This window comes from Hylaeus anthracinus, unplaced genomic scaffold (assembly GCF_026225885.1).
Source record: "Hylaeus anthracinus isolate JK02 unplaced genomic scaffold, UHH_iyHylAnth1.0_haploid 11980, whole genome shotgun sequence".
NCBI lineage: Eukaryota > Metazoa > Arthropoda > Insecta > Hymenoptera > Colletidae > Hylaeus > Hylaeus anthracinus.
In genome coordinates, this window is record NW_026534328.1 from 121298 (window position 1) to 137494 (window position 16197).

General features: G+C 36.5%; 1 pseudogene; it reads left to right on the forward strand.

Moving 5' to 3' along the window:
• The first annotated feature begins 5644 nt into the window (after positions 1 to 5644).
• On the forward strand, positions 5645 to 15160 carry LOC128897164 (uncharacterized; annotated as a pseudogene).
• The last annotated feature ends 1037 nt before the right edge of the window (positions 15161 to 16197 follow it).

Consider the following 16197-nt stretch of genomic DNA (forward strand, 5'->3'; position numbering starts at 1 on the left):
CATTATCTACTCTATCCTCAAATCTTCGGCTCCATTGATACATACTAATTAATCGTATCGGTGCAATTCTCGAATCCACCTCACTCGCAGGGCTCACACGCGCGTCGCTATCGCCCTGGCTCGTAACAAATACAACGAAGGATAGCGAATGAAAAAGAAAGAGATCATGACGATCGGCAAAGATCAAAGGCGTATTTTGTTTTCCTGAATACCAATAGGATACTAACTATTTTATTTAATTTTTTTTTTTATATAACTGTTACAATCAAATTTGTTGACTTTTTCTAAATAAACTGAGATCAAACATGACATAATTGGGAACATATTTACTTGTAACAAATTATTATGTATCAACGGTAACTGAAAAAAGATGCATGGCAAATATAATCCAAATTATATCGTGTTTCGTGTCATTTTATTCATAAAGATGTCACAAATCGGTTAATAAAAGTATCATACTTGCATTAGTATTGTTTCGCCGCATACGATCATGTTATTTCAGTCCGTCCCTTTATGTTACTCACCGTCCTGCCGGTGACGGCAAAGATCAAACAATGTCGGAACTCCATGATAAATGCACACTTTCAGTCCCGAGCTTGTGCATTTATCGAGGCATTACTGTACTCCGCTACACGCAAGCGCGTGCGAATACGAATGCAAATTCCTAACGTCTGATTCCTAACTGTGCCAACGCTGCGAAATCTGTCGATCTGGCGAAATTTTGTAATTAGGAAAAATTGTTGTGCCAGTCTAGCACAATACGGCATAATAAAAAAAAATTCGGAAATATCGAAATTTTTAATCACCCCCACCATTTTCTGTTAATTTTTGTTGACCCTCGAGCTAATCTCAATTTTTAACGCATATGTCTCGTGTATTGTAAGTAGCACAATGTAGCACATCTTGCAGAATTCGATTATCTGTCGCCGTTCGCAAATTGTGCGAATATTAAATTTTTTATTCCTTAAAAATCAACATTTTTTATCTGCAAAATGAGTAGAGATAACGAGTTTCTATCAATGACACAATGTAGCACAAGTTAGTACGCATCTTTCTATAGAAAAAAAAGTTTGTTTTGGCAAAAGTGCGGGGATAGTATAATTTTTGTTTTATTTCTTTTCTTAATTGTTATAGATGTTATTGATCTCTTATTTACGGCACAATACGGCACAAACGTAGCACAATGTAGCACAATGTAGCACAATTTAAAAAAATCAAAAATTCGAAAAGTGCGGGGCTAATTTCACACACATCGGAAATACATAGAACTGAACAAGCGCAAAAATTAATGACAATTGGTGATCCGGAAGCACCGCATCTACATAAAGCAAAAACAATAAGAAATGCTAAACACGAATACAGTCAACATTTATGCTATGATACAGATCCTCTTAAATCCTTATTAATAGCACAGGAAACTGCATATCATAATATAATACATAATTTAGGTTTAAACCCTTTCTTCGTTCATTATTGGTCAAACCATAAAGTAGCTATTTATAGAGAATATGCTGTATGAGGTAACTGTTTTGTTGCTATTGACGCAACTGGCAGCATAATATCAAAACTTAATAGACCAAACAATAACAAATCCAAGCACATTTTTTTGTATATATGTGTTTTAAATTCAGAACATAACATAAATTTTGCAGTAACACAGATGGTATCTGAAAGTCAGACGACAAACGCAATTTTTTTTCCGCTCATGGAATGGTTGCCAGCAAAGATACCTGTACCGAAGGAAGTAACATGTGATTCGTCTAAAGCTTTATTAACAGCAGTAATACGGATTTTTGCTAAAAGTCAAGGAATAGATGATTATGTTACAAAATGCTGGGATAACGATATGCCACTATGCTACGTCCGGATAGACGTAGCCCATTTTATGAAAGGATGTGTTAATTTCTTTAGTAAAGTAAATCGAAGAATAAAGACATTCTTTTTTTAAACTGTATGTGACAATTAATTCTTGCACAAACATTAAAGGAGGCAGAAGAAATTCTCAGTGCAATTATAATCATAGCAAAAAGTGAAACTGTAGGATTCTTACCTGACGGAACACCAACACATACAATTAGTGAAATATATAAGGAAAGAATAAAAAATATATTAACCAATTGTGAGTCGTTGTTTCCTGAAGATTCCGATTCCATAGAAAATGAAGAACCATGTTCAGAGACTTCCGATACAAGCAATGCATTTAGAAAATGGGCTAATGACATTTATACCAATGAATTGTTGATCGATTATTGCGTGATATGAAATGGTTTCCATTATGGTCTGATATATGTCAAAAAAAATTCGGATATGGTAGGAATCCTGCATCTAGCAGTTGTTGAAGTCGAATTTAATAATATAAAATGCAGATTATTTCCAAATTCCTTACTGAGAAGAGCAGATTTATTTATATTTAGACACATAGATTATATAAATGGACGTACAAAACTTGTTCATGCTTAAACTATAATTACTACATCTTCAGATGATAAAAAAGAGAAGCAATTACTTTGTGTAAAGAATTTAGAAAAAAGTGAACTTACATCTTCAAACAAAGATCTTCCACAATTTTGTGCAGACATATCAATGGGTTTGACATGTAAATCTGATAATAAGTCAACAAACATCTACTTATGTAATTGTATTGTATGCAACAAATTAGTACATACATTCGATAGCTGTTCTAAAAATTTTTATTTTGACAATGACAAAATATATAACACGAAAAGAATTTGCATTTTGTGTAAAAATATATCCAATACCGATATATCAAATGCTATTGATAGTAACGAAGTAAAAAATTAACGCAATTTAACATTAGAATCAACGAAAACAAAGTCTCGATATTTAGATAAAAATAATATCAGCTTTAATTTAGAAGAAACAAAGCTAACAAATATTCCCATTTTGCGAAACGGAAATAATATCAATTTAAAACCGATTAATATTGAAGGCAAACAAATTTCCGTAATATAGACGTGCGGTTTTGATAGCATATTTCAAATATTTCTTAATATGTTGTTTCAAAGCAGAGATATCAGAGCTATGGCCACAAATTGTAATAGTAAGAGTACCTTTTTCAAGATAATTTTGAACACATTTACACATGGTTTATCAAAACATATATGTCGAATCCGCAAATAATGGAGCGCAAGCGCCATCTACCGGCGTTATACAGAGTCCAGGATTGAGGCGAAACAAGCACGATAGAGAAAAGGTGAACAGTGTGTTGTTTATTTCTAGAATATTATTTAAGGGCTGGAGTTCAGTAAACCACACTTCTGTTAATTAATTAACGGATCTTTATTATATTTCATACAGCTTGTTTTATACTGTATCAAAAGGCAACTAACAGAAGAACACTGCGCCATGAACACAGCGCTGCTAGTCACTCATACCAGCGCATAGACGCATCAATATTCCAATACTCCCTCCCGTCTATGTGCTCATTTATTTACACATTCCTCAAGTAGTCATGCTCCCTACAACTTGAGCTTAACTTAAAATTTATAAACAGATCATAACATAAATTATCATATCATAAATTTATAAACACTTATACAGATATATTCTCATTCATATATACATTTTATCTTTTTTTCTTTTTTTTTATCTTTTCTATTATTATTCCTTTGTCTTGCCTGTAATAGAACCAAAATAACTTGATTTATTTATATTCTTTTACTATATATTATTCATAATTTTATCGACTAATTTTTTGTGAACTTCAAAAAAGAGATGTTTAGTAAGAATGTCTGCAAGCTGTTCTTTAGACGAGATCCACTTAATATTAACTAAATTACGTTTTACGCATTCCTTAACATAGTGTTCTTTGATTTCCGTCATATGCCTTAACTTGTTTCCACCATTTGTCTTTGCGCTTGCTTCTGCAGCCTTATTATCACACTATAATAATATTGGATAAAATGAACAATCAAGGACTGATTCTATTGATCTATTCATTGCTATTAGATCTTGACAAGCTTCGGTAATTATTTAGAAGTGTGTCCTCCTCACCGATTTCGATGACCTTGAAATATGTTGTCAAGGTCATCATTCTGAACAACTTTTCCCTATACATGTTACTCCCGCTCGGCGTTAATTTCCGAGATATTTGCATATAAAGATCATACATTTGCATATACGAACACACTACATATAGCACACAAAAACACACTACACGGTTCAAACTTGTTCTGAGAGCTTGTATCATCTACGATCTTTATTCGTACAGTAAAAAAAATGGGGGTCCGGGGGCTTGCCCCCGGTTGGGGGTTTGGGTGTGAAGCTCCCAACTATGAGTACTGCAGCGCACCTCGCTGGTGTGTACATGGTTACTCTGAAAGATGTATATTGCTCTTAGGTGGGTCGAGGGGGCGCAGCCCCCCGCTCAGCAGGGGTCTGGGGACCCTGGGCCGGCCCGACACCCGCGAAAGAAGCGATGCACCGCCGAGGTGCGCGAATCTTGTGCATCCGCACGCGAAACGACATATACATGTCGAATTGAGTAACCTCCTCCTTTTTAAGGTCGGTTAAAAAGGCAACACACGTCATAAAATTTTCTGACTTTTGATTAAGTTTAGTGTTTCATGAATGTACTAATGAACAAAAAAAGTTTAGTAAATTGTTCCTCACATAATTAACATCCACAAATAATAAAAAGTTTACGGTTTACGCAAAATTTATGAAATTGATTTTTGTCCGGTTTTTCGGACCAAATACTCCTCTGTGGAGGCGGCGTAATTGGTAAACATACTTTAAAAGTAAAAAAAACATACATGTCGAATTGAGTAACCTCTTCCTTGTCGACGACGGTTAAAAACACGACTTATAAAATACATTAACTATCGACGAATGATTTTGCGGATTTTATTTATTGAATATGTTAGTATGAAGACGGAAGTTAAGAATAACCCTAATACTCTATTATTAGGTAAAACTCAGTAACTTTATTTCATTGCAACGTGATCTTTTATACATGTATCTAGTCTTAAGATTATGTAGGGAGTTCTTGGTTTAGACGAAGGTATGGTGCGATATGAATTTTGTTGTCACTTGTAGTGCTTGTTTGGGTTTGTATAGTGTGACGTGCATGGTAATAGATACGTACTTTCTCATATAATGTATGGAAGAGACAACTTATACCTTCCTAAGAAGAAAAAATAGTTCTTCTCGTTATCAACCAGCGGATTAATGACAGTCACCCGAGAAGATTCGTACAGATACCTAGTTGATTCTTTTAGAATGCACTTCGTTGAATGACTTCAATAGCTTACTATTAGGTCCTGATCTTCTTGCGCGTGCCATAGTCCCGCTGAATGACAGCCAGCGAAGGGTAATATTAAACTAATGTGATCCATTTGCAAAAGTATCTCGTAAAGTAATCGTCGGCAAAAAAGAATCATAAATAGCTTGGTTTTAAGCAAGGAATTGTACGGATTATGTCTACGATATACTTAACCGTATATTGCCGATGTAGTTGCAGTAATGGAGGTATCACAGCGGCTACAGAATAATTCAATAACCGAGAAAGTACATCGAAGGAAAAGCAGCAGGTGGCCAGTAAGTGGAGGGGACATTATTTCGTCTGCTTTCACGGTTGAGGACTTCACGTTCAGTGGGTCTTTTAGAGTGATCGATGCTTTTATGTTACCATGGACGAGTGGGAGGTGAAAGCTCGGTATTTGAAAATTAATAAATTTTTTGGCCAATTCACCGACGTGTGGCCTTATCAGAATCGATTTTTGAAAAATTTGCTGCGATTTCTCACAACTATTTGGACGTTAACAGCAATTGTAACGCAGGTACGAATAATTACACTACTACTTGTGCGTGCAAAGAGCCTTGGAAACGTTGCAATCTGTGTCGATTATTGTATTATGTTTCAAGTTGATCCAGTTCAAAAGCGAAGGTGTAATTTTTACGTTTATAAATGAAATACAGTAATGTCTCTTACGTTGAGACTTAGGCGGTATTGTGTCGTTACAACTTGGTAGACAAGGAAATCGAAATTCAATCGGCTGTTATGTGCTGCAAAGGAGTAATGTTCGCTAGGCTTCTAGCTAGGTCAATCTTGGGGAAGGAAATACAAAGCGGTAATGGATATTGAACAACTGTTAGAGTGAGTAGAAAATTGGGAAAATGAGTAGGAAATTTCTACTTTTCAGTTTTGATAATTCAATTGTAACCTTTGACACAGAGATACTGTTTCTCCCTGATCAAAGTTAACGTTGAACTTGATCAGGCTGAGTAGTTTCAAAAAGTGGTGAGAATACCTTCGTCTCAACTTGATGGACACTACTGTATTTCTGTAGTACTATAGTACTACACTAAGGGACGAAATTGAGAGGACACTTTTTCAAAACATCGTAACTATGCAATCTGTGTCGTTTGGGAGTTTTCTACTCATTTTCGTGAAACTTCGTCAGCAGTAGTTTTTAACCGACTTCGAAAAGGAAGAGGTTACTCAACTCCGTACGCCCACACGGTTTGACCGATCGGGATGAAACCTCTTGCATTGTGTAGAGCATGTTCCCCGATTGGTCCCGTTACCGCGATATTTTGTACCAAAAAACCGACAAATTTTGTATTTCTTCTTATGAAGTATGCTCTGGGCGTGTACAAAGTTGCATTTGCGGGGGTTGATGCGAAGGGATTAATTCATCCCCGTAAAGTGGGGCTGCAGAAAACGCCACTTCTAAAGGGGTTGAAAAAATCAAAAAATCCTTTGAGACTCTCCTTAATGCCTTCTACTAAATGCAGCCCCTGGAATCCCGCTCGGACAAACCCACCTGCCACAACCTCCCACCCCCTCTATAATCCATAATTTTTGAACGACAGTCGCCAATATAGGCTCAATGCATTCCCTGGAATCCCCTGATTCAGAAAATGCCAACATCAACGCCATGCGCCCCATAGGCACCCAGTTTGGGGGCGGAATAGCTCACCATTTTTCAACCCTCTTCGTGAAGGGTCACTTCCACACATCAGAGGATGATAAAATTCACCATGTTTGTTGTCAGTATGCTAAGGATCAATGCCGAAAAGATCCTGTTCCGAAAGCTGCCACTGGAGCTGACCGGGGATGGCCCAAAGTTAGGGGTTGTCCATCCCCAGGCGTAGGGGTTGAAACGTTACCGCGACGCGTTCCAAGCATGTCATAGGGTCCGAGACATCGGGCCAAACACAGTTTTGATGTTTCTTTCCGGCGTAGACAGTATTAACAAAAGAAAACGTTGTTTTTTTGGAAAAAAACCTCCCCAAGTTTAGGTCCGTCTGCAGGATGAACGAGTAACCCTACGTAGCATACCGACAACAAACATGGTGAATATTATCACCTTCCGATGTGTCGAAGTGCCCCTTCACGAAGAGGGTTGAAAAGTGGTGAGCTACTCCGCGGTGAGCTACTCCGCGGCTACAAAGCGGTGCCTATGCGGGGGAATGCCGTTGATGTTAGCATATCCTGGATCAGGGGATTCCAGGGAATGCATTGAGCCTAAATTGGGGACTGTCGTTCAAAAATTGTGGATTTTAGAAGGGGTGATGGGTTTTGGGGGGTGGATTTGTCCGAGAGGGATTTCAGGGGGTGGATTTTGTAGAAGACATTAAGGAGACTATCCTCAAAGGTCGTTTTGATTTTTTCAACCCCTTCTGTCACACCTGGCCCCTTCAGAAGTGGCGTTTTCTGTACCCCCACTTTATGAGGGTGAACTAACCCCTTCGCATCAACTCTCGCAAATGCAACTTTGTACACACCCAGAGGATACTTGAAAACTTCTCTTGATGAAGTTTCACGAAATTCGGTTGAACACTCCCATAATTATGACGTTTTGATAACATTATTTTTGGAAAAAAAATATAACCGACTTCGAAAAAATATTAAAATTGCACTAAAAAGTATAAAATAATTTCTATTTCATTTATATTAAATTTGTTGTTCTCTGACACACGAATATTGCAACATATGATCGACCATCGCTAATCGGGTAACGACCCGCCTATGTCCGGTTAAGAATGTCCGAAATCGGCGACATACTTTGACGCGAGGACTGCAAGTTAGCAGCACTCGCGCCCAGCATCGTGATCATATACGGCCATGCCCGATTGCCAACGAAGGCTGTAAAAACGATAACACTTTGCAAAAGAGAGTTCTGAGCACATTTTGAATAAAGTCATTGTTGAGAGTACATCGCTGGAGTTACGATTCTTCGACTCATCATCGAACACCGGTGAATTCCAATTCTTTGAACGCTCCGAAACCAAAATCCTTTAAAAATCGCCTGAGGGCACAACAAATGATATTTAATAATAAATTAAATGTTTATTTCCTTTATATTAAATTAGGTTAAATAAACTTTTCGTAGTCGCCACAAAAATAAAAATTGTTAATTCCTGCTTGAGTTAGTTTTTGGTGAAGGCGGCAATGTTGAATGCTGTTAATGTATACATGTATTCTGTCTACGTGAAAGTCCAGGTCGGTCCCCTGAGGTTGTTCATGGCAATATACTTCTCCAGAAAAAGAGGATCCAAAGCAAAACTCCTTACAATTGCTCAAGAATAGAGTTTTACGTGGTTTCCGAGTACTTGCCTCGATGAAATGTAACAATGGAGAGGACTTGTCATATTATTCTTTTTCTTGGTCGACCGTGTGAGGGTTCGATAGGAAAACCCTCACCAGTTGTCGCTGGTACTAATAATGAGTTATTAGGCGCCCGTTTGTCGTTTTATAAATCCATCACCTCCTAGTGGGTGCAGGTATGCCCGTATAGCCGAGGTACAGTCTTATGGAAAGCTCAGCCAGACAATAAATATCTACGTGAAAGTACTGTCTGAGTAGATTTGGGATACTTTTTGGGGGAGGCGCTGATGGTGAAAAGTGTTAATGTATGTGATGTCTAGTCTAAAGTAGATATGATAATAGTAATAATTTAAGGGCGTAATTTTTGTCCCACCGACAGAAAGTCAAACCAAGTTTGGTCATTTTGAATGTAAGTAATTTTTCATTTAGCGGCGACTACGAAAAGGTTATTTAACATAGTTTAATATAAAGAAAATGGAAATTTAATATATTATTCAATATCATTTAATATAAATGAAATAGAAATTATTTCATACTTTTTAGTGTAATTTTAATATTTTGTCGAAGTCGGTTATATTTTATTTCCAAAAATTATTTTATTTCACTCTTTTTAGTAGCAATCTATAACTAACCAGGTTTCATGCAATAACAATAGTTATGAGCAATATACAGGATGACCCAAAACCGTTGGAGGTCCTTGAAAGGGGTTGTTTCGGGGCGGGTGTGTGTGTGGGGTGGGGGGGGGGGGTAATTTGCAACAGTTTTTCATTAGCGAAAATGGAGTTCGAGGCTTCGTTAAGGAGATATTCCAGAAACAGAAACTCACGACCAATCAAAGCGCGCGTATGCCGGAGAAGCGCCTGCGGATCCAACGCTATCGCAGTCGCTCCACTGATTCTGTCAATATCTTCTTAACGAAGCCTCGAACGACATTTTTGCTAAGAAAAAATTGTTCCAAATCACCCCCCGAAACACACCATTCAAGGACATCCAACATTTGTGGGACACCCTGTATAGTTGCAAATGAGATTATCAGGAATACATGTGCAACTAAATGTGAAAGGATGTTTTAAAACAATGAAAGTGTCCATAAATTTTTGCAAATTGGAACATCACGAATTCATGTATCATGAAATGCGGAAGGCTCCACCGCCAATCGGTTAATTCCTCGCATAGTTTCATAAAAAAATTGGAATTTTGCAATAACAATAATTATAAACAATAAGAAAAATCATTTTTGCAAAGTGATCAACTCGAAACCCTGGCCGACATCAAAATGTAAAGGATTTCATCGATTAATTCAGGTCAAACATACGTGATATAGCACAATTTTGCGATAAAAAGTGCAATAAAGTGGTGAAAAATGGAAGTAGGTCAAATGTCGTTTTAAGCTTTTAAGAGGCAACAATGCCCCACCAGATGCGAGAAGATTCAATCCGATTGATCAATGCGTTTCGGAATAATAAGAAGCAATACAAAATTTTTCGGTTTTTTACGAAAAAAACGGGTAAAAAAAGAGAAATCCCCAAATTTTTTGATAATGGGACCACATAGGAAGACATGCTCTACAAGATGCAACAAGTTTCATTCCGATTGGTCAAGCCATCTCGGCATAATCGAGTTACACAAAAAATAAAAAAAAAATAATATATACGTCAATATCGTCCCTCAGTGTATTTGTATTCTGATTTTGGACCCTCATGGTAGTCAATGTCCGGTTTATGCGTTGTTTTTTATGTTTCACATCTATATACGGTATCATAAAATATTCGTTTTTAACCGATTTCGAAAAGGAGGAGGTTAGTCAATTCGACATGTAGATTTTTATTTATATATATATTTTTTTATGTATGTTACTCGATTACGTCCAGACGGCATGACCGATCGGAATGAAATCTGTTGCATCTTGTAAAGCATGTCTCCAGGGTGGTCCTATTACCAAGAAATTATGGGATTTCTCATTTTTTATCCGTTTTTCTTGCAAAAAACCGAAAAATTTTGTATTGCTTTTTATTCCGAAACGGATTGACCAAACGGATTGAATCTGCTTGCAACTGGTAGGCCTTCGTTGCCTCTTAAAAGCTTAAAAAGACATTTGACATACTTCCAGTTTTTACCACTTTATTGGCCTTTTTATCGAAAATCGTACTATTTCACGAATGTTCGGCCTGAATTCGATGAAATCGATGAAACCCTTTACATTTTTCTGCCGGACTCGTTTTCGAGGTGATCACGTTGCAAAAATGATTTTTCTTATTGTTTATAACTATTGTTATTGTCACAAAATTTTTGCAAAAATTTATGGACACTTTCATTGTTTTAAAACATTGTTGGTGCAAAATTGCTATGCTCTGATGTAGCTCGACAAGGAATTTACCAAACGCAATCAATCCTTTCACATTTAGTTGCACATGCATTCCTGATAATCCCATTTCCAACTATACAGGCGGTCCCAAAAATGTTGAATCAGAGCACGATTTTCTGGTATATCTCCGTAACGAAGCCTCGAACACCATTTTCGCTAAGGAAAAATTGTTTCAAATCGCGCCCCCCCCCCCACACACACACACACAAACACCCGCTCCGGAACAACCCCTTTCAAGGACCTCCAACGTTTTTGGGTCATCCTGTATATTGCTCATAACTATTGTTATTGCATGAAACCTGGTTAGTTATAGATTGCTACTAAAAAGAGTGAAATAAAATAATTTTTGGAAATAAAATATAACCGACTTCGACAAAATATTAAAATTACACTAAAAAGTATGAAATAATTTCTATTTCATTTATATTAAATGATATTGAATAATATATTAAATTTCCATTTTCTTTATATTAAACTATGTTAAATAACCTTTTCGTAGTCGCCGCAAAATGAAAAATTACTTACATTCAAAATGACCAAACTTGGTTTGACTTTCTGTCGGTGGGACAAAAATTACGCCCTTAAATTATTCCTATCATCATATCTACTTTAGACATCATATACATTAACATTATTCAATATCGTCACCTCCATCAAATACTATCCCAACCTACCCAGACGTTATTTTCATAGAGAGAGTATATACATTTGCAGTAACCAGTTTTTTCACCCCCAGGCTTCGCGAAAAAGAATGCCCCAAACCTACTCAGACAGTATTTTCGAGTAGATAGTATATACATTACCTGTATGCACTATTGGGGCCCCCCCCCCCGCATCGGCAAAACAAATACATAAGACCCTCACAGACAATACTTTCACGTAGACATTTATTGTCTGGCTGAGCGTTCCATAGGACATTACCTTGGCTATACGGGCATACCTGCACCCACTAGGAGGTGATGGATTTGTGAAACGACAAACGGGTGCCTAATAACTGATTATTAGTACCAGTGACCACTGGTAGGATTTTTTATTCTATCGAACCCTCACACGGTCGACCAAGAAAAAGAATAGTATGACAAGTCCTCTCCATTGTTACATTTCATCGAGTCAAGTACTCGGAAACCACGTAAAACTCTATTCTTGAACAATTGTAAGGAGTTTTGCTTTGGGTCCTCTTTTTCTGGAGAAGTATATTGCCATGAACAACCTCAGGGGACCGACCTGGACTTTCACGTAGACAGAATACATGTATACATTAACAGCATTCAATATTGCCGCCTTCACCAAAAACTAACTCAAGCAGAAATTACAAATTTTTGATATTGCGCCGACTACGGAAAGGTTATTTATCATAATTTAATATATTATTGCGACGGTATGAAGATGCCCCACTAGAGTTCCGAGTTACATCGTCACGACGGTGTGAATATGTTGCGATGATGTAAAGATGTGGAAACGAGTTCCCGCGCTTCCGGTTGCCAGGAAGCGGCAAACTTTTAAAATAGTAGAGAGCGATTCGAGAACCCAAAGAGAGAAGACGTTTCGTTACAAGTCTCCAAGATTATCGTTATATTATCTTTAAATTGTTTAAAAGTTATAGTTTGTTAATAAACTTTATATTTAATTAAAATAATTTCTCGTGCTTCAACCCCCCGGTGCAACAATATTATTCAATATCATTTAATAGAAATGAAATAGAAATTATTTCATACTTTTAAGCAATTATATCTAGAACTGATGAGTATTCATATCAATTAACTAGAAATTGTTTCATACTTTTTAGTGCAATTTTAATATTTTTTTCCAAAAATTATTTTATTATTGTTTGTATACAAACTATTTTACATCAGTGAGTAAAGCTTCACGAAGGTAGATATTTTGCTATCTTTGATTAATATTATGATACTTCTTCAAACTGCAGATAGCAAAGGTGGTCGTATTGTATAGTATCGACACATTTTCGGGTTAAACTCCTTTTCTCATATTGAGTTTGAGTACACTTACAAGGCACTGCAACTATGTCTTGAACGAGCATAAGGTGAGAAAGTAACTGGGATGCTTCCAATTAATTATTAACATCGTTAAAATCATAGCTACAGGATTTCCTAGACAATATAGTATACGATTGGAAAGGCCGGAAGAAGAGGTAGCTATTTTGGACGCTTATAGCTCAAGGGCAGCATTTTTCACATTTTTTTACAGAGGTAGTAGTTAATAACATTAATTGTGACTTTGTTAACCCAAAATTTTATATTCTGTGAAACTTGAATTATCATTGTTATGCTTTGATGGTTTTGAATCAATATCTTTTATATACTGTGTTTACAATTGCACTTTGTTAAAAATATTATCTGCAATGATTGTTGTTATAGTTTATTGTGTCTTCATATTGATCTTCCTTTCTTTCTAGCGAATATATGTATCTCCTCGTTCTTCTTTTCCATTACGCCAACTGTACCGTTCATCTTGGATATCGTTATACCTTTAAACGAATCGCGAGATCGTCTGTTGATATATCCTGCCTATTACTTCGTAGACAAAGAGAAATATTATTTTTTCATCATAGGACACATGTTACTATCGGCGATGTTACTCCCATGCGTATTTATCGGCTGTGATTCGAATTTGATGTGTACTGTACATCATGCTTGCGCTTTACTAATGATAAGTGGGTAAGCATTGTATTTAATATACGCGTTGGAAATTTTTTAAAGAAAATTGTCTAAATATTAACGTTTAAAATTTTTCCTTAAATTGAGTTTGGTGTTCCTTTTTGTTTACAATAGTGTCCCATAATTCAATTTCTTATATCATTCATTGTGAGAAGACATTGCTATACTTTTGTAAAAGTATCATAACAAATCATTTACCTGATATTGGCATCAATATATTACAGGCATCGTTTCAAACACGCGGTGGATGATACATATAATTATCATACGAAAGACGCTCGCGTTCTGAGGGATATACAGTATGCTAACGTTTGCCGATCCATCGATGCCCATAACAGGGCTGCTAAGTTAGTACATGTAAGACATATCAGTTCTATTTTATCTAAGAAATATGACACTTTAGGGAACACATGCGAATTTCTGGAAAGTTAATTTTTATTAAAACTTTCACACCAATTTGAAGCGATTCTAAAGCTTCCTTTCTGGTTTTCTTCCGGAAAATTTGTTTTTGAATTATAGTGCTGAGAACATTTAACACAAGCAAAGTAGAATTGAATGTTAGCTAGTAAAATAAACGGAATACAGTAAACGTTAAAGAATTATGAAGTAATTACTCACCGATGTTTGTTTCGTTTCTTACAACATTGGAATAGATATATAGAGAAAGTTGAAGCCTGTCACGAAAAATGTCTTTTCTATCTAATGGGATTGACCATCATGGCATTTTCGATCACTTTGCTACAGGCAAGTTAGCAAATATCTATTTCGATATTTCAGTGTGTTACGACAAGAATGATTAAATTCTGAATTTTATTCTCGAAGGTAGCTACTTTGGAAATGTCAATAGCTTTTATCACGTTTGTCGTATTGGCAGTGGCCCAGGTAATTCACGTTCTTTTTCTAACTATCATGGGGCAGTTCGTGATCAATTCTAACGAAGAAGTCTTCCGCAATATGTAAGAAAAACATTTTTATATAGCATTTATTGTTGTAAACTGTTCGTGAATATAATTAATTCAATTATGTGGATTATTGTAGATGTGAAGCGCTTTGGTATAAGGGTTCAACGCGACACAGTTGTTGTACGTATTGGTGATGCGAAAATGTATAATTCCCCCGGAATTATCATGCGGGGGTTTCATTCCGTTAAATTTGGATAGCTTTCAACAGGTGAATTTTTCTCGTCGAATAACGAGATTATTTTAAAAGCAACCAATTAAGTAAGTGCTTGCATTTTAGATTTTAAAAGCATCCTTCTCCTATTACACAGTACTGAGAAACGCATGATGAAATAATTACAACATCAGACGCGGATTATTATGGGAATCTCAATAACGTCTAATTAAACCGAGCCAAATGTATTTGAACCAAATGCTTTGTTTACTGTTAAAGTTAAAGATTGTACTTGTTATCACCAATTTAATCACGCACTCCTTTTACATCTATATTACATGGGACATACTCAGGTATATGAAAGTAAATTAAAATTTGTCGCTGTTATGTAATCGAGTGAATGTTATTCTTAACGTAAATGTTATTGTGACACCTCTGTTCGTCTGTTCGGCGCTTATTGAACAACAATTATTCTCATGTTTGTTCTCTGTCCCTTTCAACTTCAACCATTTCTGAAAACACAAGACAATTCATACTGGAGGGATTGTTTCCCCATAACTCATAACTTATTCAACCAAAATCACATTAAAAAAGTTTGAACGAAGTACAATTAGTAGATTCATCTAATGTTAGCCATTGTACAATTAATAATGTAGAATAAGGGAATTTGCTTAATCGATTTGTTCCATTTTTAGACTACTTCTATCGATCGTTGAACATTTAATTACCGTCACATGTGTATTTTTAGGCTTTAGGCGATCAACGCTAAAATGGGGGTCGTAAAGCTGATCGCACCTTGGAAGCGGACCACTTCAATTGAAAACCACTTCTCTAAAGATGGGATCCCACTGCTGTAATGGTCGCCGCGAACGCGTTCGCTGGTCCACTTGAAACTGTCAATCCCTCGCGCAGAGGGGTCTGAAGGACCCGCACCAAAAACCCGCCATTAAGAAATGAAAATACCAACATCCACAATTTTTATCAGAACTTTGCGAAAACAACTTCAATCGATTCCTGATGTTTTTGCGATGAAAATATCTCACATCGCGTAAATCGGACAATAGTTAACGAAATTACATGAAAAATCTGATCGCATAATTGAAAAGTTATTTCGTTAAAAATAGTTTGATTTACGCGACGTAAGATATCATTTTAATCGGGAGAACATCAAGAATCCTATGGCATCACGTTCACGGTGATACGATGAAGAATAAAGCCAAATATGGCCCGAAACACGGGAGATAGAGAATTTTAACCGAGGAAATGCGTTCTCGCCGAGCCAAAGGTTCTTGCTTAAGCCGGTGTGACTTTGAACCCGGCCTGTGTGCCATGTGCCCTAAAGAACACCGGAGAGTGCACCAGTACTCCCCTCCGGTGCCTAATCCAAATCTACGTGCAAATCTAAGGGGACATACAGTGCTGTAATCTGTTTTTCATTACTTTACTTTTTTATTGAGATATTAGGGTTA